Genomic DNA, 24335 nt, shown 5'->3' on the forward strand with positions numbered 1-24335 from the left:
TGATAAGGGGAAACTCTGGGCCCTAGTTATACATTTACATTTAATACATTTAAGTCATTTAGCAGACGCTCTTATCCAGAGCGACTTACAAATTGGTGCATACACCTTATGACATCCAGTGGAACAGCCACTTGCATCTAAATCTTTTTTTTGGGGGAGAAGGGGGGGTGAGAAGGATTACTTACCCTTACTTACCCTATCCTAGGTATTCCTTGAAGAGGTGGGGTTTCAGGTGTCTCCGGAAGGTGGTGATTGACTCCGCTGTCCTGGCTTGGACCAGAGTCACAATGAGATGCTGAACATTTTTGTTCCTCTTTGATCTCAGAGCCGGAGCCAGTAGTGTCCCCTGTCACCACTCCAGTCCCCTGCTGGCCCCTGGGGAGATGCTTCACAGCCCTGGCTGAGGAGCAACCCCACAGCCCTGAGGAGGAGCAACCCCACAGCCCTGAGGAGGAGCAACCCCACAGCCCTGGCTAAGGAGCAACCCCACAGCCCTGAGGAGGAGCAACCCCACAGCCCTGGCTAAGGAGCAACCCCACAGCCCTGGCTAAGGAGCAACCCCACAGCCCTGAGGAGGAGCAACCCCACAGCCCTGGCTAAGGAGCAACCCCACAGCCATGCGGAGGAGCAACCCCACAGCCCTGGCTAAGGAGCAACCCCACAGCCCTGCGGAGGAGCAACCCCACAGCCCTGGCTAAGGAGCAACCCCACAGCCCTGGCTAAGGAGCAACCCCACAGCCCTGGCTAAGGAGCAACCCCACAGCCCTGGCTAAGGAGCAACCCCACAGCCCTGGCTAAGGAGCAACCCCACAGCCCTGGCTAAGAAGCAACCCCACAGCCCTGGCTAAGGAGCAACCCCACAGCCCTGGCTAAGGAGCAACCCCACAGCCCTGCAGAGGAGCAACCCCACAGCCCTGCGGAGGAGCAACCCCACAGCCCTGCAGAGGAGCAACCCCACAGCCCTGCAGAGGAGCAACCCCACAGCCCTGCAGAGGAGCAACCCCACAGCCCTGCGGAGGAGCAACCCCACAACCCTGCGGAGGAGCAACCCCACAGCCCTGAGGAGGAGCAACCCCACAGCCCTGCAGAGGAGCAACCCCACAGCCCTGGCTAAGGAGCAACCCCACAGCCCTGCAGAGGAGCAACCCCACAGCCCTGCGGAGGAGCAACCCCACAGCCCTGCAGAGGAGCAACCCCACAGCCCTGGCTAAGGAGCCACCCCACAGCCCTGCAGAGGAGCAACCCCACAGCCCTGCAGAGGAGCAACCCCACAGCCCTGGCTAAGAAGCAACCCCACAGCCCTGGCTAAGGAGCAACCCCACAGCCCTGGCTCAGGAGCAACCCCACAGCCCTGCAGAGGAGCAACCCCACAGCCCTGCAGAGGAGCAACCCCACAGCCCTGGCTAAGAAGCAACCCCACAGCCCTGGCTAAGGAGCAACCCCACAGCCCTGGCTAAGGAGCAACCCCACAGCCCTGCAGAGGAGCAACCCCACAGCCCTGCAGAGGAGCAACCCCACAGCCCTGCAGAGGAGCAACCCCACAGCCCTGCAGAGGAGCAACCCCACAGCCCTGCGGAGGAGCAACCCCACAGCCCTGCAGAGGAGCAACCCCACAGCCCTGGCTAAGGAGCCACCCCACAGCCCTGCAGAGGAGCAACCCCACAGCCCTGGCTAAGGAGCAATCCTACAGCACTGCAGAGGAGCAACCCCACAGCCCTGCAGAGGAGCAGGATTAGTACAACAAGCCACTGTGAGTCTGCATGTCTGTCTGCCTGTATACCTGCCTGTCTGCCTGCCTATCTACCTGTCTGTCTGTCTGCCTGCCTGCCTGCCTGCCTGCCTGCCTGCCTGCCTGCCTGCCTACATGCCTGCCTACATGCCTGCCTGCCTGACTGCCCGTCTGTCCGTCTGTCCTTCCTTCCTTCCGAATGGTGGAACTACATGTGGACTTCCCTCAGAAGACAGAGAGTACATAGTGAAGAGCGTCGGCAGCACTGCTTGGTGTGGTTGTATTGTACCACAGCTCCCCCTGCTGTCGGAAGATTACAATTCAGTTAGAGTTACAAAGATAGCACATAGGCCTGACACATAGAGGGTAATTGGTTTCAACCTAAATTTGTGAAATGGCTTGTCATGAGGAGTGACTCAATCTGTCTCTCTGTTTCTGCCTCTCTCCCTCCCTCCCTCTCTCTCCAAAGAGTAATGTCAATGGCTGAAGAGGAGCCTGTCTATGTGGCCTCCCCACTCCCCTACCCCACCACCCTCACCAGGGCCTCAGACCCCTCCATTCCCTCCTCCTAGTCCTTGTGTGGAGAGTATTAGTAGCAGCAGTAGTTACACTATCACAGACACTGCTGCTAGACAGATTGCTGCTAGACAGACTGCTGCTAGACAGACTGCTGCTAGACGGACTGCTGCTAGACTGACTGCAGCTAGACTGACTGTTGCTAGATGTCTCGACAGACAGACTGGTCCGAGACAGACTGCTCCTAGACAGCTGCTGCTAGACTGACTGCTGCAAGACTGACTGCTGCTAGACTGACTGCTGCAAGACTGACTGCTCCTAGACAGACTGCTGCTAGACTGTTCCTAGACAGACTGCTGCTAGACTGTTCCTAGACAGACTGCTGCTAGATGGTTCCTAGACAGACTGCTGCTAGACTGTTCCTAGACAGACTGCTGCTAGACTGTTCCTAGACAGACTGCTGCTAGACTGCTCCTAGACAGACTGCTGCTAGACTGTTCCTAGACAGACTGATGCTAGACTGTTCCAAGACAGACTGCTGCTAGACTGTTCCTAGACAGACTGCTGCTAGATTGACTGCTCCTAGACAGACTGCTGCTAGACTGTTCCTAGACAGACTGATGCTAGACTGTTCCAAGACAGACTGCTGCTAGACTGTTCCTAGACAGACTGCTGCTAGACAGACTGCTACTAGAAGTCTAGACGGTCAGACTGCTGCTAGACTGACTACTGCTTGACTGACTGCTGCCAGACTGACTGCTGCTAGACAGACTGCTACTAGACATCTAGATGGTCAGACTGCTGCTAGACAGACATCTACTAGAAGTCTAGACGGTCAGACTGCTGCAAGACTGACTGCTGCTAAACTGACTGCTGCTTGACTGACTGCTGCTAGACTGCTGCTAGACTGCTCCTAGACAGACTTCTGCTAGACTGCTGCTAGACATAATGCTCCTAGACAGACTGCTGCTAGACAGACTGCTGCTAGACTGACTCTTGCTAGATGTCTAGACAGACAGACTGCTGCTAGACAGACTGCTGCTAGACTGACTGCTGCTAGACTGACTGCTGCTTGACAGACGCTGCTTGACAGACTGCTGATTGACAGACTGCTGCTTGACAGACTGCTCCTAGACTAAGTGCTGATGGACTGACTGCTCCTGGACAGACTGGTCCTGGACAGACTGCTCCTGGACAGACTGCTCCTAGACAGACTGCTCCTAGACAGACTGCTGCTAGACAGACTGCTGCTAGACAAACTGCTACTAGACAAACTGCTGCTAGACAGACTTCTGCGAGACAGACTGCTGCTAGACGTCTAGACAGACAGACTGCTCCTAGTCAGACTGCTCCTAAAGAGACTGATACTAGACGGACTGCTGCTAGAATGACTGCTGCTAGACTGACTGTTCCTAGACTGACTGCTCCTAGACTGACTGCTGCTAGACTGACTGCTCCTAGACATACTGCTCCTAGTCAGACTGGTCCTAGTCAGACTGCTCCTAGTCAGACTGCTGCTTGACAGATTGCTCCTAGACAGACTGGTGCTAGGCAGACTGCTCCTAGACAGACTGCTCCTAGACAGACTGCTCCTAGACAGACTGCTGTTATACAGACTGCTCCTAGGCAGACTGCTCCTAGACAGACTGCTGCTATACAGACTGCTGCTAGATGTCTAGACAAACTGCTCCTAGACAGACTTCTTCTGGACTGCTCCTAGACAGACTTCTCCTAGGCAGACTGCTCCTAGACAGACTGCTGCTAGACAGACTGCTCCTAGACAGACTGCTGCTAGACAGACTGCTGCTTGACAGACTGCTGCTAGATGTCTAGACAAACTGCTCCTAGACAGACTTCTGCTGGACTGCTCCTAGACAGACTGCTCCTAGACAGACTGCTGCTTGACAGACTGCTGCTAGATGTCTAGACAAACTGCTCCTAGACAGACTTCAGCTGGACTGCTCCTAGACAGACTTCTCCTAGACAGACTGCTGCTAGACAAACTGCTCCTAGACAGACTTCTGCTGGACTGCTCCTAGACAGACTGCTCCTAGACAGACTGCTGCTTGACAGACTGCTGCTAGATGTCTAGACAAACTGCTCCTAGACAGACTTCAGCTGGACTGCTCCTAGACAGACTGCTCCTAGTCAGACTGCTGCTTGACAGATTGCTCCTAGACAGACTGGTGCTAGGCAGACTGCTCCTAGACAGACTGCTCCTAGACAGACTGCTCCTAGACAGACTGCTGTTATACAGACTGCTCCTAGGCAGACTGCTCCTAGACAGACTGCTGCTATACAGACTGCTGCTAGATGTCTAGACAAACTGCTCCTAGACAGACTTCTGCTGGACTGCTCCTAGACAGACTTCTCCTAGGCAGACTGCTCCTAGACAGACTGCTGCTAGACAGACTGCTCCTAGACAGACTGCTGCTAGACAGACTGCTCCTAGACAGACTGCTGCTAGACAGACTGCTCCTAGACAGACTGCTGCTAGATGTCTAGACAAACTGCTCCTAGACAGACTTCTGCTGGACTGCTCCTAGACAGACTGCTCCTAGACAGACTGCTGCTTGACAGACTGCTGCTAGATGTCTAGACAAACTGCTCCTAGACAGACTTCAGCTGGACTGCTCCTAGACAGACTTCTCCTAGACAGACTGCTGCTAGACATACTGCTCCTAGACAGAATGCTTCTAGACGTCTAGACAGACTTCTGCTAGACTGCTGCTAGACATAATGCTCCTAGACAGACTGCTACTAGACAGACTGCTACTAGACAGACTGCTCCTAGACAGACTGCTTCTAGACGTCTAGACAGACTGCTCCTAGACAGACTGCTGCTCGACACATCTGAGAGGGAGAGCTGCTCCTTAGTTATTGCCAGGTGGCAGCATCACCAGGTGAGGTGGATAGACACCGCAGCTTAATACACACTCAGGCACACACACACACACACGCACACACATCACGTAGATGTCAGGTGATCATTTATTTTCTGTTTCACTAAGGTCTGTTACACTTCCCAGTGAGGGCCAGGTCGGGAGGCCTGCTATCCCGGCCCACCACGACCTCATCCTGTCTCTGCTGGCTAAGATTGACCAGGGGGTCATCACTCAGACATGCCCTGACCCAGAGGTAACTATCAGACGTCTGCACTACTGGACACATACTGTGGCAGGCTTTCCCCATATATGATGGTTTAAGGGTATACATTATACATTTATTTGTCTATGCATGCCACAATTGAGGGTGACCTTGTTGTTTTTTAGCTCATAGGATTTATGTAAGGGAAATCCAAGGAAAGCTCTAGTATAAGCAAAAGCTTAGGTCAGAGTGTCTGTAAACGCTAGATTTATGCTGACTTTCAATCAAGAACAGTAATTCACAAGACTTGTCACAAACTGAGCTAACAAACAAACAGACAAGGCAGAAATCCCTTGCAGTGCAGCGTGATGTTCAGAAGGGCAGACGTAGCAAAATGTTGTGGAAAAGGTCAGTGAGGTGTGACTGTCTGACCTAATGTGTTCCCCAATCCCCAGGGTTCCTGTTTGGAGGAGGGATAGGTCCGCGAGGGCCAGAGACCCATACTGCATCCTGCAGGGACTGCTGACTGGACACTCCCCCACCAGCCGGCCAAGGGCCAGGACAGGGACCAGGACGGGGAGGGGGACAGAGCTTCACCCCAACCCCAGACAGAGACACGTCTCCTCCCCAGGACAGCTCACCCTGCAATCAGTAGGTAGGACTGGAACCACACATCACTGTTTCTCGTTCCATTGCAGCTCTTTTCACCTAAAGGCGCTTAGCTCATACATATGTTATGGTTTAAAATGACAATTTTGATGTCATTTTAAAAAGTGACAGACTTACGGCCAGACTTCTCTCTCATGGTCATAAAGGGATATGTGCATGATTTTTCCCTACCTACAAATAGCTTGACTCTTTCATATCAGTAATGTATTTGAACTCAAACTGTTATAGTCATCACGCCCCCAAGATAAATGAATGGTAGCTCCAATTCAGAACAGGTACTTACTTACAAGGCTCCAACTTGTTTGGTAGCAGAAACATACTCCCAGTATTTAACATCATGCTCTACGGCTCTAACCAGCAGAAACATACTCCCAGTATTTAACATCATGCTCTACGGCTCTAACCAGCAGAAACATACTCCCAGTATTTAGCATCATGCTCTACGGCTCTAACCAGCAGAAACATACTCCCAGTATTTAACATCATGCTCTCCGGCTCTAACCAGCAGAAACATACTCCCAGTATTTAACATCATGCTCTCCGGCCCTAACCAGCAGAAACATACTCCCAGTATTTAGCATCATGCTCTCCGGCTCTAACCAGCAGAAACATACTCCCAGTATTTAGCATCATGCTCTACGGCTCTAACCAGCAGAAACATACTCCCAGTATTTAACATCATGCTCTACGGCTCTAACCAGCAGAAACATACTCCCAGTATTTAACATCATGCTCTACGGCTCTAACCAGCAGAAACATACTCCCAGTATTTAACATCATGCTCTCCGGCTCTAACCAGCAGAAACATACTCCCAGTATTTAACATCATGCTCTCCGGCTCTAACCAGCAGAAACATACTCCCAGTATTTAACATCATGCTCTCCGGCTCTAACCAGCAGAAACATACTCCCAGTATTTAGCATCATGCTCTCCGGCTCTAACCAGCAGAAACATACTCCCAGTATTTAACATCATGCTCTCCGGCTCTAACCAGCAGAAACATACTCCCAGTATTTAACATCATGCTCTCCGGCTCTAACCAGCAGAAACATACTCCCAGTATTTAGCATCATGCTCTCCGGCTCTAACCAGCAGAAACATACTCCCAGTATTTAACATCATGCTCTCCGGCTCTAACCAGCAGAAACATACTCCCAGTATTTAACATCATGCTCTACGGCTCTAACCAGCAGAAACATACTCCCAGTATTTAGCATCATGCTCTCCGGCTCTAACCAGCAGAAACATACTCCCAGTATTTAACATCATGCTCTCCGGCTCTAACCAGCAGAAACATACAACATACTCCCAGTATTTAACATCATGCTCTCCGGCTCTAACCAGCAGAAACATACTCCCAGTATTTAACATCATGCTCTCCGGCTCTAACCAGCAGAAACATACTCCCAGTATTTAACATCATGCTCTCCGGCTCTAACCAGCAGAAACATACTCCCAGTATTTAACATCATGCTCTCCGGCTCTAACCAGCAGAAACATACTCCCAGTATTTAACATCATGCTCTCCGGCTCTAACCAGCAGAAACATACTCCCAGTATTTAACATCATGCTCTCCGGCTCTAACCAGCAGAAACATACTCCCAGTATTTAGCGTCATGCTCTCCGGCTCTAACCAGCAGAAACATACTCCCAGTATTTAGCATCATGCTCTCCGGCTCTAACCAGCGGAAACATACTCCCAGTATTTAACATCATGCTCTCCGGCTCTAACCAGCAGAAACATACTCCCAGTATTTAGCATCATGCTCTCCGGCTCTAACCAGCAGAAACATACTCCCAGTATTTAGCATCATGCTCTACGGCTCTAACCAGCAGAAACATACTCCCAGTATTTAACATCATGCTCTACGGCTCTAACCAGCAGAAACATACTCCCTGTATTTAACATCATGCTCTACGGCTCTAACCAGCAGAAACATACTCCCAGTATTTAACATCATGCTCTACGGCTCTAACCAGCAGAAACATACTCCCAGTATTTAACATCATGCTCTACGGCTCTAACCAGCAGGAACATACTCCCAGTATTTAACATCATGCTCTCCGGCTCTAACCAGCAGAAACATACTCCCAGTATTTAACATCATGCTCTACGGCTCTAACCAGCAGAAACATACTCCCAGTATTTAACATCATGCTCTACGGCTCTAACCAGCAGAAACATACTCCCAGTATTTAACATCATGCTCTACGGCTCTAACCGGAAGAAACATACTCCCAGTATTTAACATCATGCTCTACGGCTCTAACCGAAAGAAACATACTCCCAGTATTTAGCATCATGCTCTCCGGCTCTAACCAGCAGAAACATACTCCCAGTATTTAGCATCATGCTCTACGGCTCTAACCAGAAGAAACATACTCCCAGTATTTAGCATCATGCTCTCCGGCTCTAACCAGCAGAAACATACTCCCAGTATTTAGCATCATGCTCTCCGGCTCTAACCAGCAGAAACATACTCCCAGTATTTAGCATCATGCTCTCCGGCTCTAACCAGCAGAAACATACTCCCAGTATTTAGCATCATGCTCTCCGGCTCTAACCAGCAGAAACATACTCCCAGTATTTAGCATCATGCTCTCCGGCTCTAACCAGCAGAAACATACTCCCAGTATTTAACATCATGCTCTCCGGCTCTAACCAGCAGAAACATACTCCCAGTATTTAGCATCATGCTCTCCGGCTCTAACCAGCAGAAACATACTCCCAGTATTTAGCATCATGCTCTCCGGCTCTAACCAGCAGAAACATACTCCCAGTATTTAACATCATGCTCTCCGGCTCTAACCAGCAGAAACATACTCCCAGTATTTAACATCATGCTCTCCGGCTCTAACCAGCAGAAACATACTCCCAGTATTTAACATCATGCTCTCCGGCTCTAACCAGCAGAAACATACTCCCAGTATTTAGCATCATGCTCTACGGCTCTAACCAGCAGAAACATACTCCCAGTATTTAACATCATGCTCTACGGCTCTAACCGGAAGAAACATACTCCCAGTATTTAACATCATGATCTACGGCTCTAACCAGCAGAAACATACTCCCAGTATTTAACATCATGATCTACGGCTCTAACCAGCAGAAACATACTCCCAGTATTTAACATCATGCTCTCCGGCTCTAACCAGCAGAAACATACTCCCAGTATTTAACATCATGCTCTCCGGCTCTAACCAGCAGAAACATACTCCCAGTATTTAGCATCATGCTCTCCGGCTCTAACCAGCAGAAACATACTCCCAGTATTTAGCATCATGCTCTCCGGCTCTAACCAGCAGAAACATACTCCCAGTATTTAGCATCATGCTCTCCGGCTCTAACCAGCAGAAACATACTCCCAGTATTTAGCATCATGCTCTCCGGCTCTAACCAGCAGAAACATACTCCCAGTATTTAGCATCATGCTCTCCGGCTCTAACCAGAAGAAACATACTCCCAGTATTTAGCATCATGCTCTCCGGCTCTAACCAGCAGAAACATACTCCCAGTATTTAGCATCATGCTCTCCGGCTCTAACCAGCAGAAACATACTCCCAGTATTTAGCATCATGCTCTCCGGCTCTAACCAGCAGAAACATACTCCCAGTATTTAACATCATGCTCTCCGGCTCTAACCAGCAGAAACATACTCCCAGTATTTAGCATCATGCTCTCCGGCTCTAACCAGCAGAAACATACTCCCAGTATTTAGCATCATGCTCTATGACTAACCCAGTGACGGCTGTACAGTTCTGCAGGACAGCTGTGAGGGTTGATATGGTGTTCACAGACACAGGGGAAGGGAAGAGGGGGAGAGGGAAGGAGGGGGAGAGGAGAGGGGGACTATAGGACAGGACAGCTGTGAGGATTGGGGAGGAGGGAGAGAGGGGGAATAGTGATGTTGGCACCGCAGAGAAGAGCTACAGTGTTGAGAGACTGAGTTAGTAAACTATCCTGAGTCAGGAGAAATCAGACAGGCTGGCTTCTCCATCAGGGTCTTCTAAGAGCACAGAGAGGACAAGTCAGCGGAAACCGCTGCTGCTGGTACTGTGGGTGGGTGTTTTTGTGTGTGGGTGGGTGGGTGTTTGTTTTGTGGGTGGGTGTGGGTGGGTGGGTGGGCGGGCGTTTGTGTGTGTGTGGGTGTTTGTGTGTGTGTGTGGCTGGGTGTTTGTGTGGGTGTTTTGTGTGTGTGTGTGTGTGTGTGTGTGTGTGTGTGTGTGTGGGTGAGTGTTTGTGGGTGTTTGTGTGTGGGTGAGTGTTTGTGGGTGTTTGTGTGTGGGTGGGTGGGTATTTGTGTGTGTGGGTGAGTGTTTGTGTGTGTGTGGGTGGGTGTTTGTGTGTGTGGTTGGGTCGGTGTTTGTGTGGGTGGGTGGGTGGGTGTTTGGGTGGGTGGGTGTTTGTGTGTGGGTGGGTGGGTGTTTGTGTGTGGGTGGGTGAATGAGTGTTTGTGTGGGTGTTTGTGTGTGTGGGTGGGTGTTTGTGTGGGTGGGTGAATGAGTGTTTGTGTGTGTGTTTGTGTGTGTGCGCACGCACGTGTTTACGTGTATTAGGTATGTTCTGCCATCACACCGACTGGATGAACTAATAATAATAACGAACAATAACAATTATATACTGCTGAAAAAAATAAAGGGAACACTAAAATAGCACATCCTAGATCTGAATTAATGAAATATTCTTATTAAATACTTTTTTCTTTACATAGTTGAATGTGCTGACAACAAAATCAAACAAAAATGATCAATTTAAATCAAATTTATCAACCCATGGAGGTCTTGATTTGGAGTCACACTCAAAATTAAAGTGGAAAACCACACTACAGGCTGATCCAACTTTGATGTAATGTCCTTAAAACAAGTCAAAATGAGGCTCAGTAGTGTGTGTGGCCTCCACATGCCTGTATGACCTCCCTACAATGCCTGGGCATGCTCCTGATGAGGAGCAACTCCTGGACAGTCTGTGGTGCAACGTGGCGTTGGTGGATGGAGCGAGACATGATGTCCCAGATGTGCTCAATTGGATTCAGGTCTGGGGAACGGGCGGGTCAGTCCATAGCATCAATGCCTTCCTCTTGCAGGAACTGCTGACACACTCCATGAAGTCTAGCGTTGTCTTGCATTAGGAGGAACCCAGGGCCAACCGCACCAGCATATGGTCTCACAAGGGGTCTGAGGATCTCATCTCGGTACCTAATGGCAGTCAGGCTACCTCTGGCGAGCACATGGAGGGCTGTGCGGCCCCCCAATGAAATGCCTCCCCACACCATGACTGACCCACCGCCAAACCGGTCGTGCTGGAGGATGTTGCAGGCAGCAGAACGTTCTCCACGGCGTCTCCAGACTCTGTCACGTCTGTCACATGTGCTCAGTGTGAACCTGCTTTCATCTGTGAAGAGCACAGGGAGCCTGTGGCGAATTTGCCAATCTTGGTGTTCTCTGGCAAATGTCAAACATCCTGCACGGTGTTGGGCTGTAAGCACATCCCCCACCTGTGGACGTCGGGCCCTCATACCACCCTCAGGGAGTCTGTTTCTGACCGTTTGAGCAGACACATGCACATTTGTGGCCTGCTGGAGGTCATTTGCAGGGCTCTGGCAGTGCGCCTCCTGCTCCTCCTTGCACAAAGGCGGAGATAGCGGTCCTGCTGCTGGGTTGTTGCCCTCCTACAGCCTCCTCCACGTCTCCTGATGTACTGGCTGTCTCCTGGTAGCGCCTCCATGCTCTGGACACTACACTGACAGACACAGCAAACCTTCTTGCCACAGCTCGCATTGATGTGCCATCCTGGATGAGCTGCACTACCTGAGCCACTTGTGTGGGTTGTAGACTCCGTCTCATGCTACCACTAGAGTGAAAGCACCGCCAGCATTCAAAAGTGACCAAAACATCAGCCAGGAAGCATAGGAACTGAGAAGTGGTCTGTGGTCCCCACCTGCAGAACAACTCCTTTATTGGGGGTGTCTTGCTAATTGCCTATAATTTCCACCTGTTGTCTATTCCATTTGCACAACAGCATGTGAAATGTATTGTCTATCAGTGTTGCTTCCTAAGTGGACAGTTTGATTTCACAGAAGTGTGATTGACTTGGAGTTACATTGTGTTGTTTAAGTGTTCCCTTTATTTTTTAGAGCAGTGTACATTACATTTCCTATAGCGTTATTCAAGAACCCAGAGCAGGATATAATTCCAATATCTTATGACAAAATGAACTGTGAATGCATAAAAGAGTTCTTCCCATGATACAGTGGTGATCCTAACAGTGTATGACAGGGAAACTAGAGAGAGGATGGTTTCCCAGTCCTGTTATGTTGTAGCCGTACTGTTCACTCTTAACTGAGCCTCCTACAGTATGTCTCATAAAAACACATGGATAATCATGAAATTAATACTCTAATATTTACTAAGTGATCGAAAAGCAACATGCGATTCTGTTACGGTTGTGAATGATCCTCTGTGTTCACATGGCTCTTTAGACGGTGTGTCTAAGTTATGAGTCCACTCAGACAGAAACACCTCATAGCAGATTCCTAGCCTCTTCCTGTGTTGGCCAAAAACAATATTTACCCCAAATCAGCTCGACCCGTGGTTAAAAGAGCCTCAATGTTGATTGGACACCTACCAGAGGGAAGGAGGGGAGGGGGAGGACCCCGCAAGCAGCAAAGACAGGACTCTATTAACGATAGAGGAAGAACTCAAAGACATTTAGTTTTTTAACTGCATCGGTATCTCAAATGGCACACTACTCCCTTTATAGTGCACTACTTTTGACCAGGGCCCATAGGGGTCTGGTGAAAAGTAGTGCACTATATAGTATATAATAAGGTGCCATTTGGGATACACATGGGACAGCTCTTGACACCAGCAGACTGGGGACTCAATTACAATATCACGGAGCTGACTGACACACAGAGCCTGTAAAACCCTTTGACAAACCCTCTTATCCTGAAAAGCATCTCAAACCCAATGTTTTGGCTACAGAAACTATGTTTGTGTTATCTAGTTACACTGTATTTGGACTATGTGGCTTGTGAGAGCATTTTTAATGACAGGGCTCCCCCTCTATTTGAGACAGTTATTGATGCAAGGATTCATCCAATTAAAATCTATACTGTATATCTCTATCAGTGGTTAAATTATAGCTGGGCTTGGATAAGAATGTGTGTGTGTGCCTACGTGTGTGTGAAGAATATGTCATAATTTGGCACGCATTTGAGCAGAAGTTACAGACGCAACAAGCTTCCAGGACACTCAGTGGCCGGTTGACATCAGGAACATGGATGTGGAGCCAGAGATGCCACATCAGCCTCCTCAGCTTGACACCTCAATGTCACCTCCACCGCTGGAGGCCTCCATCTCCCTCAGTGCACCACAGACAAGCATTACAAATGTATACTGTACACAGCATCTGCTCGACACACACACACGCACGCACGCACGCACGCATGCACGCACACACACACACACACACACACATTTACATTTACATTTAAGTCATTTAGCAGACGCTCTTATCCAGAGCGACTTACAAATTGGTGCATACACCTTATGACAACCAGTGGAACAGCCACTTGCATCTAAATCTTGTTGGGGGGAGAAGGGGGGTGAGAAGGATTACTTACCCTTACTTACCCTATCCTAGGTATTCCTTGAAGAGGTGGGGTTTCAGGTGTCTCCGGAAGGTGGTGATTGACTCCGCTGTCCTGGCGTCGTGAGGGAGTTTGTTCCACCATTGGGGGCCAGAGCAGCGAACAGTTTTGACTGGGCTGAGCGGGAACTGTACTTCCTCAGTGGTAGGGAGGCGAGCAGGCCAGAGGTGGATGAACGCAGTGCCCTTGTTTGGGTGTAGGGCCTGATCAGAGCCTGGAGGTACTGAGGTGCCGTTCCCCTCACAGCTCCGTGGCGAGCACCATGGTCTTGTAGCGGATGCGAGCTTCAACTGGAAGCCAGTGGAGAGAGCGGAGGAGCGGGGTGACGTGAGAGAACTTGGGAAGGTTGAACACCAGACGGGCTGCGGCGTTCTGGATGAGTTGTAGGGGTTTAATGGCACAGGCAGGGAGCCCAGCCAACAGCGAGTTGCAGTAATCAAGACGGGAGATGACAAGTGCCTGGATTAGGACCTGCGCCGCTTCCTGTGTGAGGCAGGGTCGTACTCTGCGGATGTTGTAGAGCATGAACCTACAGGAACGGGACACCGCCTTGATGTTAGTTGAGAACGTCAGGGTGTTGTCCAGGATCACGCCAAGGTTCTTAGCGCTCTGGGAGGAGGACACAATGGAGTTGTCAACCGTGATGGCGAGATCATGGAACGGGCAGTCCTTCCCGGGAGGAAGAGGAGCTCCGTCTTGCTGAGGTTCAGCTTGAGGTGGTGATCCGTCATCCACACTGATATGTCTGCCAGACATGCAGAGATGCGATTCGCCACCTGGTCATCAGAAGGGGGAAAGGAGAAGATTAATTGTGTGTCGTCTGCATAGCAATGATAGGAGAGACCATGTGAGGTTATGACAGAGCCAAGTGACTTGGTGTATAGCGAGAATAAGAGAGGGCCTAGAACAGAGCCCTGGGGACACCAGTGGTGAGAGCGCGTGGTGAGGAGACAGATTCTCGCCACGCCACCTGGTAGGAGCGACCTGTCAGGTAGGACGCAATCCAAGCGTGGGCCGCGCCGGAGATGCCCAACTCGGAGAGGGTGGAGAGGAGGATCTGATGGTTCACAGTATCGAAGGCAGCCGATAGGTCTAGAAGGATGAGAGCAGAGGAGAGAGAGTTAGCTTTAGCAGTGCGGAGCGCCTCCGTGATACAGAGAAGAGCAGTCTCAGTTGAATGACTAGTCTTGAAACCTGACTGATTTGGATCAAGAAGGTCATTCTGAGAGAGATAGCGGTAGAGCTGGCCAAGGACGGCACGCTCAAGAGTTTTGGAGAGAAAAGAGAGAAGGGATACTGGTCTGTAGTTGTTGACATCGGAGGGATCGAGTGTAGGTTTTTTCAGAAGGGGTGCAACTCTCGCTCTCTTGAAGACGGGAGGGACGTAGCCAGCGGTCAGGGATGAGTTGATGAGCGAGGTAAGGTAAGGGAGAAGGTCTCCGGAAATGGTCTGGAGAAGAGAGGAGGGGATAGGGTCAAGCGGGCAGGTTGTTGGGCGGCCGGCCGTCACAAGACGCGAGATTTCATCTGGAGAGAGAGGGGAGAAAGAGGTCAGAGCATAGGGTAGGGCAGTGTGAGCAGAACCAGCGGTGTCGTTTGACTTAGCAAACGAGGATCGGATGTCATCGACCTTCTTTTCAAAATGGTTGACGAAGTCATCTGCAGAGAGGGAGGAGGGAGGGGGGAGGATTCAGGAGGGAGGAGAAGGTGGCAAAGAGCTTCCTAGGGTTAGAGGCAGATGCTTGGAATTTAGAATGGTAGAAAGTGGCTTTAGCAGCAGAGACAGAGGAGGAAAATGTAGAGAGGAGGGAGTGAAAGGATGCCAGGTCCGCAGGGAGGCGAGTTTTCCTCCATTTCCGCTCGGCTGCCCGGAGCCCTGTTCTGTGAGCTCGCAATGAGTCGTCGAGCCACGGAGCGGGAGGGGAGGACCGAGCCGGCCTGGAGGATAGGGGACATAGGGAGTCAAAGGATGCAGTAAGGGAGGAGAGGAGGGTTGAGGAGGCAGAATCAGGAGATAGTTTGAGCAGAGGGAAGAGAAGATAGGATGGAAGAGAGAGAGTAGCGGGGGAGAGAGAGCGAAGATTGGGACGGCGCGATACCATCCGAGTAGGGGCAGTGTGGGAAGTGTTGGATGAGAGCGAGAGGGAAAAGGATACAAGGTAGTGGTCGGAGACTTGGAGGGGAGTTGCAATGAGGTTAGTGGAAGAACAGCATCTAGTAAAGATGAGGTCAAGCGTATTGCCTGCCTTGTGAGTAGGGGGAGGGTGAGAGGGTGAGGTCAAAAGAGGAGAGGAGTGGAAAGAAGGAGGCAGAGAGGAATGAGTCAAAGGTAGACGTGGGGAGGTTAAAGTCGCCCAGAACTGTGAGAGGTGAGCCGTCCTCAGGAAAGGAGCTTATCAAGGCATCAAGCTCATTGATGAACTCTCCGAGGGAACCTGGAGGGCGATAAATGATAAGGATGTTAAGCTTGAAAGGGCTGGTAACTGTGACAGCATGGAATTCAAAGGAGGCAATAGACAGATGGGTAAGGGGAGAAAGAGAGAAAGACCACTTGGGAGAGATGAGGATCCCGGTGCCACCACCCCGCTGACCAGAAGCTCTCGGGGTGTGCGAGAACACGTGGGCGGACGAGGAGAGAGCAGTAGGAGTAGCAGTGTTATCTGTGGTGATCCATGTTTCCGTCAGTGCCAAGAAGTCAAGGGACTGGAGGGAGGCATAGGCTGAGATGAACTCTGCCTTGTTGGCCGCAGATTGGCAGTTCCAGAGGCTACCAGAGACCTGGAACTCCACGTGGGTCGTACGCGCTGGGACCACCAGGTTAGGGTGGTCGCGGCCACGCGGTGTGGAGCGTTTGTATGGTCTGTGCAGAGAGGAGAGAACAGGGATAGACAGACACATAGTTGACAGGCTACAGAAAAGGCTACGCTAATGCAAGGAAATTGGAATGACAAGCGGACTACACGTCTCGAATGTTCAGAAAGTTAAGCTTACGTAGCAAGAATCTTATTGACTAAAATGATTAAAATGATACAGTACTGCTAAAGTAGGCTAGCTGGCAGTAGCTGCGTTGTTGACACTACACTAATCAAGTCGTTCCGTTGAGTGTAATAATTCTACAGTGCTGCTATTCGGGGCTAGCTGGCTAGCTAGCAGTGTTGTTTACGTTACGTTGAGTTAAAAGAACGACAATAGCTGGCTAGCTAACCTAGGGAATCGGTCTAGACTACACAATTATCTTTGAAACAAAGACGGCTATGCAGCTAGCCACGATCAAACAAATCAAACCGCTGCACTGCAATGAAACGAAAATGTGAAACCACCTGACCGGGTTGTTGAATTCAAAACAGCAGACGTTGGCTAGCTGTTAGCAGTTAGCTGTTGGCTAGCTAGCAGAGTCTCCTACGTTAAGGACGACAAATAGCTGGCTAGCGAACCTCAGTGAATTAAGATAATCACTCCAAGGCTACACACACTAAACTACACAATTATCTTGGAAACAAAGACAGCTATGTAGCTAGTTAACACTGAACTAATCAAGTCGTACAGTTGAGTGAATAGCACTACAGTGATGCTAATCTGTGTGCGTTAGCTAGCTCCTGGGCGAATAGCAGTGAAGGCTACGTTAGGGCGACGAACTACGATAATTATGCAATTATCTCTGATACAAGGACGGCTATGTAGCTAGCTAAGAAGAATTGCTAAGATTAGACAAATCAACCGTTGTACTATAATGAAATGTAATGAAAAAGTTATAAAAAGTTATACAACCTGCAGAGCGAAGTGCGAATGCGACCGCTCGCTCCAACCGGAACCGGAACACACACACACACACACATTTTATCCTCCCATATGGAGGATGAGGAGGATTCCCGATTCTCTATTTAGTGCAGTACATTTGACCAGGGCCAAGGAAGGGAATAGGGTACCATTCTTTATCTTTAATTAAACTGGTGCAGATGTCCTCCTGTGTGAATCATTGGCTGGCCTCAGCAGCTTCCATACTGTGTTCTCTGGTGGTGTTGACAGTGACAAACAAGAATCAGTTTTTTGTAGCCCCATGTTCTGCCTCCACATGCTAATGGCCCCAGCTGGAGAGAAAATCCTCCTGAATATTCCTCAGTTTTCTTCATCAGAAAAGCAAAGTGGCTTCTTTAGAAGCCACACATGATCTGGATGTAGCCCATGTGTGTGGTTAGATTACTCTTCCTAAATGGAGACATTGAAACAATGTGCTTGACTGTTGTTGTCCCATTGGCTTCCTCCTCTGCTTTCAGTTTTTAGCTTATCCCCTTTGAATGCAACTCCTCTCCTCTCCTCTCCTCTCCTCTCCTCTCCTCTCCTCTCTGTTTAGATGGCTTAATCTAGCTCTTCAGCTCCCAGACCTGCTCCCATCCTGGTCAGGTAGTTTCAAGAGACCAATGGAGAGATGCCAGAGAGACCATGTATGGTTTCTCAAGTCAAGTGTTACTGTTAGAACTGTTTTCATTCATTCAATTGGTTTCCCCAATACTACAATGTAACAACATTCAAGTTTATTCTTGTAAAAGGCCCGGTGTGTCATATTATTCGGAGAGACCATATGGCATGAGTAGTTGGGTACAGCTTAATGGAAAAACGGATACAGCTTAGACACAAACACTGTTTGAGAAGCCAACGCACAAAGATGTAGACCACGGCGTGTCCCTCTGTTCTCCTCTGACCACCAGATGGCACTAGTGCATCTGTCCTGTGTCTCTCCTCCCCTTATCTTCCTCTCCTCCTTTGTCTCCAAGTTCGGTCACAGCAGTAGTTATCCCAGAGAGGGTGAAATCATTTGGTCTTACATCACTGCTGTGTCCTGTCCTCCCTAGCTACAGCTATGCCTCATGGGGCTAGCAACTGCTCGAGTCATTGCTTTAAATCTCAATAATGTACACAGGACTGGACACAACTCAGTGACAACACAACATGGGGTGAGGAGGTGATAACATTAGTGTGGACGGAGGGTTTCAAGTTTTAATGTCACATGCACAAGTACAGTGAAATGTGTTTCTTGCAAACTCTAAACCCAACAATGCAGTAATCATTATCAGTGTAGAAGTAAAAATAACATAAGGTAGAACAAAAACACACAAGAAATAAGAAATAAGAAGAACATAAGTAAGTTATAATGTATACAGGGTCAGTCATTTCTAATACCATATTTACAATGTGCAGGGATACTGGAGGGATAGAGGTAGATATGTACAGAGTTAGGAACAGGGAGGGAGGGACATGACGTGACTGAATACTAAGTCTGTCTCTCAAATGGCACCACATTATTCTCTATATAGTGCACTACTTGTCCAGAGCCCTATGAGTAGGGTGCAATATCCCTGTGATTGAATACATTGAGTAAGGAGCAGGGGTACTGAAGCTTATTGCATGTCAGTGGTACCTTGAAGAATCTCAAATTTATTTATTTAACACTTTTTTTGGTTACTACATGATTCCATGTGTGTTATTTCATAGTTTTTATGTCTTCACTATTATTCTACAATGTAGAAAATCATAAAAATAAAGAAAAAACATTGAATGAATAGGTGTGTCCAACCCTTTGACTGGTACTGTGTTTGTATATATAATGTTGAAGACGGAAGTTTACATACACTTAGGTTGGAGTCATTAAAACTCGTTTTTCAACCACCCACAAATTTCTTGTAAACAAACTATAGTTTTGGCAAGTCGGTTAGGACATCTACTTTGTGCATGACAAGTAATTTTTTCCAACAATTGTTTACAGACAAATTATTTAACAAACAATAGTACGCAAGTATAAACACCATGGGATCACACAGCCGTCATACCGCTTAGGAAGGAGACACATTCTGTCTCCTAGAGATGAATGTACCTTGGTGTGAAAAGTGCTAATCAATCCCAGAACAACAGCAAAGGACCTTGTGAAGATGCTGGAGGAAACAGGTGCAAAAGTATCTATATCCAAAGTAAAATAAGTCCTATATCGACATAACCTGAAAGGCCGGTCATCAAGGAAGAAACCTCTACTCCAAAACCGCCATAAAAAAGCCAGACTACGGTTTGCAACTGCACATGGGGACAAAGATCGTACTTTCTGGAGAAATGTCCTCTGGTCTGATGAAACAAAAATATAACTGTTTGGCCATAATGACCATCGATGTGTTTGGAGGAAAGAGGGGGAGGCTTGCAAGCCGAAGAACACCATCCCAGTCGTGATGCACAGGGGTGGAAGCATCATGTTGTGGGGGTGCTTTGTTGCAGGAGGGACTGGTGCACTTCACAAAATAGATGGCATCATGAGGGAAGGAAAATTATGTGGATATATTGAAGCAACATCTCAAGACATCAGTCAGGAAGTTAACGCCTGGTCGCAAATGGGTCTTCCAAATGGACAATTACATTTACATTTACATTTAAGTCATTTAGCAGACGCTCTTATCCAGAGCGACTTACAATGACACCAAGCATACTTCCAAAGTTGCGGCCTCAATCCTATAGAATCCTATAGAAAATGTGTGGGCAGAACTGAAAAAGCATGTGCGAGCAAGGAGAAAAACAAACCTGACTCTGTAAACCAGCTCTGTCAGGAGGAATGGGACAAAATTTACCCAACTTATTGTGGGAAGCTTGTGGAAGGCTACCTGAAACATTTGACCCAAGTTAAACTATTTTAAAGGCAATGCTACCAAATACAAATTGAGTGCATGTAAACTTCTGACCCACTGGGAATGTGATGAAAGAAATAAAAGCTGAAATAAATAATACTCTCTACTATTATTCTGACATTTCACATTCTTAAAATAAAGTGGTGATCCTAACTGACCTAAGGCATGGAATTTTTACCAGTACTAAATGTCAGGAAATGTGTAAAACTTAGTTTTAATGTATTTGGCTAAGGAGTATGTAAACTTCCGACTTCAACTATATACAGTGTGGCAAAAAAGTATTTAGTCAGCCACCAATTGTGCAAGTTCTCCCACTTAAAAAGATGAGAGAGGCCTGTAATTTTCATCATAGGTACACTTCAACTATGACAGACAAAATTAGAAAAAAAATCCAGAAAATCACATTGTAGGATTTTTTATTAATTTATTTGCATACAGTTGAAGTTGAAAGTTTACATACACTGGAGTTCCACTGGAATTGTGATACAGTGAATTATAAGTGAAATAATCCGTCTGTAAATAATTGTTGGAAAAATGACTTGTCATGCACAAAGTAGATGTCCTAACCAACTTGGCAAAACTATAGTTTGTTAACAAGACATTTATGGAGTGGTTGAAAAACTAGATTTAATGACTCCAACCTAAGAGTTTGTAAACTTCCGGCTTCAACTGTATATATATAATATGCAATAGGGTGCCATTTGGGACAGAGCCATGGACAGAGAGACTGTAGGTCCTGGAGGCTTTCTAACTGCTGCTGTGGAAGCATTTGTGTGCCATGTGCTTTTGTTATTCTGAGAGGACATACAAGTCCCTATGTTTTGGGAGTCAGTCCAAACTGCTTACTGCAGCTATTACTGTGCTGCCTACAGGCTATTGTAAGTGTGAGTCCAAACCCCTATTCAAATCAAATCAAATTTATTTGTCACATACACATGGTTAGCAGATGTTAATGCGAGTGTAGCGAAATGCTTGTGCTTCTCGTTCCGACAATGCAGTAATAACCAACGAGTAATCTAGCTAACAATTCCACAACTACTACCTTATACACACAAGTGTAAAGGGATAAAGAATATGTACATAAAGATATAAGAATGAGTGATGGTACAGAACGGCATAGGCAAGATGCAGTAGATGGTATCGAGTACAGTATATTTGGTTAAATGTAGTACACTACACACTACACAGGGAATAGCCAGGGTTTGGACACAGCCTATTCCTCTGCTGCTTCACTCACCAGTACTCATGTGAAGTTGCTTGATACTCTTTCCTGATACATAGTTGTGCTTTATGGTTGTGACATTACCCTCTATCAAGTATACTTATTGGATTAGTTTTCCTTACCTGCTTTCCTCTCAAATGAAACACCCTGCCTGTCCTTTGAACCTGTGAGCCTGTGGTGATAACTAGCTACCATCCAGGCCGGCAGAATCTGTTAAAGTAATTTAATCTGTGTTTGGATATTTTTGTAGCTGTGTTGGATGTCAGTGTGTGTTTTGTATGTCACTGCGTATCTGTACGGATTTTGTTTCGATGGACATTTGATGCACCAGTGAAACAGGGATCGGGGGAAAGAGCAAATTGTCCACCTGCATCTTAATGTTTCGCCTCGACATCTTCTTCCAGAACTGCATTTAAAGGTGATGTCAAGGCACTACTTTAGGGCTACTAAATTGGGAATAGGGTGCCTTTTGAGAAGCATACTAGGGCCTGATTTTAGAGCACTGAGTGGCAAAGGCCTGAATTCTCCTCCTCTTACGTAAGTCCCAAGACTTTTGCCCCCTGTCCTGCCCCCCTCCTTGCTATAGATGGGCCAATGGTCAATGTGTTCTGTAGCCTTTTCATTTAGACTGGACGTGACACAGTAAAGGTAATTTTGTCTGGGTTCTTTCTAGAACTGCTATAAATGACTTTGAGTCCCAAATGGCCCTCTATTCCCTATAAAGTGTACTACTTTTGACCTCAGCCCTATTGGCGTATAGTGTGACATTTGGGACGTAGTTTCTATTTACAAGCCGGAAAAGCAATAAGCAACAGGGCTATACAGTGTATATAGTCAGAATGGATGCACTCTGTCTCTCTCCCTGCCTCAGTTTAGTCACTCCAGGCACTAAGTGTAACAAGATAATAGTGAATGAGACTTTATATAACTGTGGCCTGCAGTAGTCTTGAGGATACATCCACAATGTTGTTGTGATGTATGGAAAAGCTGTCATACATTAAATAAAGGATCTAACCACTACAGCCGCAAGCTTGAAGTTAGTTTCAGTTGATTGGGGAGCTCAGGCTACGTCTGACCTTTTAATGCACTGCTTTCATATCATGCTGTGACCCTGTTATATGGATCACATATACTGAATGTATTAAACATTAGTAACACCTTCCTAATATTGAGTTGCACCCCCTCCCCTTTTTTCAGAGCAGACTAAATTTGTCGGGGCATGGACTCTACAAGGTGTTGAAAGCGTTCCACAGGGATTCTGGCCCATGTTGACTCCAATGCTTCCCACAGTTGTGTGAAGTTGGCTGGATGTCCCTTGGGTGGTTGACCATTATTGATACACAGGAAACTGTTGAGCATGAAAAACCCAGCAGTGTTGCAGTTTTTGACACAAACCGGTGCGCCTGGCACCTACTACCATACCCTGTTCAAAGGCCTTAAATATTTTGTCTTGTCCATTCAACCTCTGAATGGCACACATACACAATTGTCTCACGGCTTAAAAATCCTTCTTTAACCTTTCTCCTTCCCTTCATCTACACTGATTGAAGTGGACTTAACAAGTGACATCAATAAGAAATTGTAGCTTTCACCTGGATTCACCTGGTCAGTCTGTCATGGAAAGTGCAGGTGCTTCTAATGTTTTGTATACTTGGTGTATATTTCATTTTAAACATAATTTGTGCAAATTGACTGTAAGAGCAGCCCAATCAAATCCTGTTTTTGTTTTGACATACATGGACATTCTTTCCTTAGTGTGTAAGTGTATATATGATTACATTGCAGTGTTGCTCTTTTTTTGTGGACAGAACTTTTTTGTTGGAGAGATCTGGCAAGCTTTGGTCTTCCTCCTTGGAGAACAATTATTTATATTAAAAGGAACACTTGAGAATGGATTACTGGAAAATCGGTGTTCACTAACAATCTGATAGAAATGTCCCCCGGACCGAAGCTTTAGAAACTCTGCTACGGATCAACTTTCACGCTCACGAATGGACGTTAAATGTGAAAATGTAATACACATGTCCATGAATTTGTATATAGTTTTAGGTTCATTTTCACACATATTGACCGATACTGCAGCACCAGGAAGAATGCTCTATTTATTTGGAAAGGGGGTGCTCTGCTGGGCTCCCTGGCAGTAAATTGTGTACATTTTTTGGGATTAATGCTTCCTTTCATTATGGTTGGGCATAAACTGTATGAATCACACTTTTTATTATGGTCCTTGACTAGTCAGCCCCAGCCTGATCTGAAACCCTGTAACCAGACTAAATCTTGGCTGGACACTGTGTACCTACAGTATAGTATGTGTGCCTTGTATAGTAATTGGCTGCTTGGTACTCCCCCCTCCCCCCATACCTCCCTCTGTCATTGGCAGTAGAAGAAGTGTAGAGTTGTAAATCTAGCAGGCCCACTAGAAGAACACCATATGGATAGAGAGCCTAAACTGATTCCAAGCTGCAGTTATGTTTTCAACGTCAGGATCAAAACACACCCCACTCTCTCAAGGAGTATCAACTTTCAAAGGTGTCCCTCCAGTTAATCCTCATTTAGCTGATGTGCTTCGTAGCTGTGATCTGTAATTAACAGTTTGTCAGTCCCCCAGTTCACAACACTGCTTTAGAATGAATTACCACAGCAACATTGAGTTGACAACTTCAGCTATTAAATGTAAAGAACACTGCTGTTCACACTGTCAGATAGTCATAGTTCACACTGTCAGACAGTCAGTCATAGTTCACACTGTCAGATAGTCATAGTTCACACTGTCAGATAGTCATAGTTCACACTGTC

At 47.6% G+C, this 24335-nt stretch overlaps 1 long non-coding RNA gene across 1 annotated transcript; it reads left to right on the forward strand.

Annotated features, from left to right (window-relative positions):
• The first annotated feature begins 405 nt into the window (after nt 1-405).
• On the forward strand, nt 406-5981 carry LOC127919380 (uncharacterized). Its single transcript, XR_008102698.1, has 3 exons — nt 406-1750; nt 5257-5383; nt 5788-5981. It is a non-coding gene; the product is annotated as an uncharacterized LOC127919380 (long non-coding RNA).
• The last annotated feature ends 18354 nt before the right edge of the window (nt 5982-24335 follow it).

The sequence above is a fragment of the Oncorhynchus keta genome, unplaced genomic scaffold, assembly GCF_023373465.1.
Source record: "Oncorhynchus keta strain PuntledgeMale-10-30-2019 unplaced genomic scaffold, Oket_V2 Un_contig_16470_pilon_pilon, whole genome shotgun sequence".
Classification (NCBI taxonomy): domain Eukaryota; kingdom Metazoa; phylum Chordata; class Actinopteri; order Salmoniformes; family Salmonidae; genus Oncorhynchus; species Oncorhynchus keta.